The sequence below is a fragment of the Wolffia australiana genome, chromosome 8, assembly GCF_029677425.1.
Source record: "Wolffia australiana isolate 7733 chromosome 8, ASM2967742v1".
In the NCBI taxonomy this organism is placed as follows: Eukaryota; Viridiplantae; Streptophyta; class Magnoliopsida; order Alismatales; family Araceae; genus Wolffia; species Wolffia australiana.
Window position 1 is genome coordinate 4,289,058 of NC_135842.1, and position 5,614 is coordinate 4,294,671.

Sequence of the window (5,614 nt, forward strand, 5' to 3'; positions counted from 1 at the left end):
CACATAGACACACTTGCTGACTGCGTCAGCCCATAATTCAAGAGGTAGCTTCTTTTCTTTGGGCATGCTTAGTACCAAGGACATAATAGTCTTACTTCTCCTTGCTGAGGAGTATATGGTGCAGTGAGCTGCCTCTTGATTTCTTATGCATCACAAAAAGATTTGAACTCTTATGAAAGAAATTCTCCACCTATATTTGTCCTCAAACATTTGATCTTGGTATCTTTCTTGTTTTCAATCAGCGCTTTAAACTTCTTAAAAGCTCCAAAAGCACCTAACTTATTCTTTAACATGGAAAGCCATATTAACTTTGAGAAATACCAACAATTAGGAAGAAATACATGTTTCCTCCTAATGAAACTAGAGATATTGGGCCACAAATGTCATCATAAACCAGCTTGAATGGCTTCAGAGATATTTTATCTCTTAAATTCGTGAATGGCTTTCGAATTTGCTTCCCAATGATACAAGTTTTGCATAACTATTCTGGAACCCTGAAAGCTGGTAGCCCACAGACCATCTTCTCTTTCGACATAGTGTGCAATGTATGATAGCTTTGGTGATAGAATCTTTGATGCCATAGGGATGCTCTTTTTCTGCCTCATAAAATAAACAGGTTTCTAAAATTTTCAAATTAATGAGATAGAGTTTACCTGATGTTTTGCTTGCTTTGGCCAAAAGTGCTTGTGAAGTGTCGTAGACATGAAGATTGTCATTCTTCATGTTGATTTGATATCCCTTGTCATCAAATAATCCAAGACTGTGAACTTCAAGTTAGGCATGAATAGCACCTTTTCCAGGCTTAAAAATTTTCCATTCGCACATTTTCATCAATTGTGCATTTCCCTTCATACTGAATAAGTGACTCATCTCCAAAAGGAACTGCACTTGTCTTGGTACTGTCCGTGTAATTAAAATTTTTCTTATTACCTGTCATGTGTGAGGTTGCTCTTGTGTTGAGATACCACAGGTTCAACGCATCTCCGTGAAACTCTTCTAGATGAATGTCCATTGTTTCATCAGAAAATGCCATCAGTAGAGCAGATTCTTCTTTGCGTTCTGTTGTAGCTAGATTGACCTTCTCTTCCCTCTTCTTATCAGTATGACATTTCACTTTTGAAGTGCCCAAGTTTCTGACATTTTAAACATTTCACCTTTGATTTGTCAAAAACTCTTTTGTCTTCATTTTCATGGGATTCTGAGTTGTTTTTTCCACGTCCTCTTTCAATGTTTCTTCCTCTGCCTCTGCCATGGCCACATTCGGAGGAACTCTTACCAAACTTATCTTTCTTGGTCTTCTCCATTACTATCGTCAAGAGTGTTTTCTCCTCTTCTACGGCTTCTCGTTCATTCAGCCTTAGCTCATAAAATTTCAGAGAACCAATTATTTTATCCATGGTCATAATGTTGAAATCACCAAATTGCTCAAGAGAGAGAGTCAAAACATCATACCTTGACGGCGTAGCTCTGAGAAGTTTAGCCACAACTTCTCTTTCAGGTAGCCTTTCTCCCGAACTCTTTAGCTCTCCCTCCGCTTTGGTGAACCTGTGAGAGAAATATGCTACACTTTCATCTTTCTTCATTAAAAGATTCTCAAACTCTCTTCTCAATCCTTGCACTCCAAACTGTATGACTCTTCCAACCCCAAGATTTGAAGTCCTCAGAATCTCCCAATTCTCATTTGCCAACTTCTTAATGTCCCACTGATCCATGACATCTTCAGGAATGGCTGAGATAATTGTAGACAGTTCTAGGTAATCTTTCTTCCTGTTTGTTTTCTTGCCAGAAACCACATCCCATCGTCCATTTGCTTCAAGATGAACCTCCATTCTCATTGCCCATTGCCCGTAATTTGTCTTGGACAATAATAGAGATGGAAACTGACCTATACAAAGAATTCTTGGTACCTTGGCTTCAGCTGCGCCTTGCTTATGAGCTGTTGTCATTGTCTCTCCTCTTATCGACATTTTCGCGGGTCCTTAGAATCAAAATTGTTCTAATACCACTTGTTTGCTCACACAGAATAAATAGAGAACAACCACACAATATCCAAGCTTCTATAAGATGAGAGGGAGAGAACAAAAATAGAATACTTTCAAGAAAAGTACCGGTGAAGTTTTAAATTTTTCTTGTACATAATTCATCAAACACATGGGCTATTTATTACCCAAAAAAGACTAAAATAAAAACAGCCTCAAAACGTCCTTCCACATTGACCAATAATCTTCCACATAACTCAATCAATTGTGTGGTCAAGCTTCATCATCTTGGATCATGTGGCTGTCCTTCTTTCCTGTAAAAACAGAACAAACTAAAATTTGTTTTATACTATACTTCAGGTGAGCTTCTTTTCTTCTAGAAGAGTGCAATTGATCTTCTGATCATCAGAATCATCTGCCTTTAGGGAGAGGGGGAAGACGTACCCATTGTGTTGAAGGCATCGTCGCCATCGTAGAAGGTGTTGTGGGCATTCTGACAGCCACCTTGGCCAGCGCTCGGCCAGAGAACCGCCCCAAAAAGGAGAAGGCCAAGTATGAAGCTCCCCGCTGTCGCCATTGTTGGATGCGTAGAGAGAGAATCTTGCTTGTTTCTATCTTCTTCTTTTGCTTATTTCTGTCTTGTGGAGGGGAGCTTGTTGGGTTTTAAGAAGGGGGAAGGGGGCAGCAGGGTGCTGGACCCCACGTAAATATTGAAGCAATTTTCTATGATTTGGAATACATGCGATGTGGCTAGGCCTACCAACAAGGGCTGGCTTGTTACCAATGCGGGATGCTGCCGAAGACAAAAAACGTTCATATAATGATTGAAGAGGAGTCACCAACTCGCCACATGATCTGCAAATCTACGGTGGACCAATCGGACTCCTCATGAGCATAACAGTTTACATGCTCATTGGGTACAACTTGAACTTTTATCCAGGGCACCAAGTCAGTGACTGAATATGTTGGAGAACTTCGTCGCTTATGGAATGACTTTGATTATTACTTTTTGTTTATTCCCATTGACCCTAATGATTTTATTAGATCATAACTATAGACATTAATTTACAGTTGGTCAATTTCTAGATGGTTGAATTAATGGATCTGAGCATAGTGTTCAGAAATACTCATCTTGACAATATGGCCTACCCTTGATGAGGTTATTTCAAAGATTATTACTGAAGAAACACATATGAAGTTGGCATCTATTTCTCCTCAACAGTCAGTCTAATGATCCGCTTTCATTGCCCAACCTCTAAACTCTTCCAAAATTACTTTTCGGTTGAGCCAGGTTGAGGGGTCTACTCTGGAAGGCTTCTTGAAGATCTGTGATTATTGCCACAAGCCTGGTCATATTTGAGCATATTTTTATGAAATTACACGCTTGTCCTTACTCTTCCAGTCATCCAGGTAGAGGTCAAGCACGCGCTGGTAATAGTGGGTGATTTACCTAGGGATGTGGCAGAGGGGAGCACCCAACTATGTGCATTTCTCTTCCCCTTCTACACATGAAGACCTCACTATATCAGAGCTCCAGCTCCTCCAACCTTTTGAGGAGAGCCTGCAATCCACCACTCGTGGTACAAAAACAAGGTCAGCAAGTACAAATGCAGATTGTCCTAGCTCAACCATGGAGAGTTATTTTTCATAATAAAACAATGGAGGTTATCTATTTGCTCTAAATTATCATGATTTATCTTCGTGGATCGTGGACTCTAGTGCATCTAATCATATGACTAGAAGCTCAAAGAGCTTTATTTTGTGTTCTAAATGTTCTCTCCTTGATAAAGTACGACAAGCAGATGGTTTATTTGCCTCTATTTCTGGAAATGGCACTATGAAGTGTACCGATACTAATACTTTCCCGTATGTTATGCATGTACTGAAATTTCCTATAAATTTAGTCTCCATTAGTGGGCTCACCTGTGATCTCCATTGCATTGCACATTTTTATGAAGATCGTTGTATCCTTTAGGAACTCAAAACCGGGAGAACACTTGCGACTAGCACAATGCATAATGGAATCTACTATCTAGGTGTCAAGGACCATCACGACGGCCCCAACCATGTTATTAATACTCCCTTCTCTTGAGCATGAACTAATTTTGCACCATTGTAATCTTGACCATGTACCGTTTGATAATTTGAAAGGCATTTATCCATTGTTGTTTGATAATTGTGCAAAATCATAATTAGTATGTGATGCTTGTGAACTAGGAAAACATACAAACATCTCCTACCTAGAAGCTACACACATTTCTAGTTCCTCCTCATTTGAAATTATTCATTCTGGTAAATGGGGACCATGTGCGACACCCTTTATTTCTAGCCATTGATGGTTTATTACATTTATTGATGGGTTTAGTCATTGCACTTGGTTGTATCTCATGAAGCATAAAAATGAAGCCCTTACTTGCTTCCAGTCGTTATATGATATCTACACAATATTCAGCCACAGTCAAGATTTTCCACTCAGACAATGGCCCAGAATACATGTCACAGGAATTCCAATAATATATTTCATCTCTTGGCATCATACACGAACCTTTGTGTGTCAATACCCCTGCCCAAAATGCAATAATTGAACAAAATAATAGACAATTGTTAGAAGTGGCTCGCTGCTTGATGTTTTCAATGAATGCTTCAAAGTTTTTTGTGGAGTGAGGTGGTAGTCACAGCTTCCTATCTTATTAATATTATGCGACTCTGAGTGCTAGGGTTGAAAACCCCCATTCAATATTTGCAAACATAATAATTCATTTATTTTACCCCTCAAAGTATTTGCTTGTGTATATTTTGTGCAAGATCATCAACCCTGTGTGAGTAAGCTTGACCATCGAGCCATCAAGTGTATATTTGTGGGATATTCACTCACACAAAAATGATACAAGTGTTGGTCGCCTTCATAACGGAAAATGTATGTGAGTATGGATGTGACGTTCTAAGAGAATGAACCATTTTTATGGAAATTATCCAAGTGACAGAAACACTACAATTTGGGAGCCACCACCAGCACCACAAGATCAACCTCAAACAAGATATCAGAGTCTCCAACTTGACACTCAACCTATCTCAAGTGACAAACAGGGGGAGTAACTTTTGCAAGAAACTCTCTCTCCTGATGAAGAGATTCTTGTAGTATTAGGGGCAACTCCACAATCTCTCCCATTTAATGATGAAGAAGTTGAGGAACAGCCTAATGAGCCAGCAAGAGACTTAGACCAATCGCTTTACGCAAAGGGGCATGTCGCAAGGTACTCCCTTCAAGATTTCGTGATGGAGTTGGATACAAGCATGATATAGCAAATTGTGTGTCTTATGAAGCCCTTACTCCATCCCATAAAAGCTTTATTGAAGCTCTATCTTCGATAAGTATTCACAATGACTGAAAATAGCATGGGAAGAGCCGAAATGGAAACAAGCAATGCTTGAGAAAATGGATGCTTTTGAAAGAAATAAAACATGGGAACTTACTACACTACCAGAAGGAAAGAAGTCAGTGGGATGTAAGTGGGTATTCACAATAAAGCAAACTTCAGAAGGAACTGTCGATCGATACAAGGCAAGAGTGGTGGCAAAAGGATATGCTCAAACTTATGGCCTAGATTATGAGGAAACATTTGCACCTGTTGCAG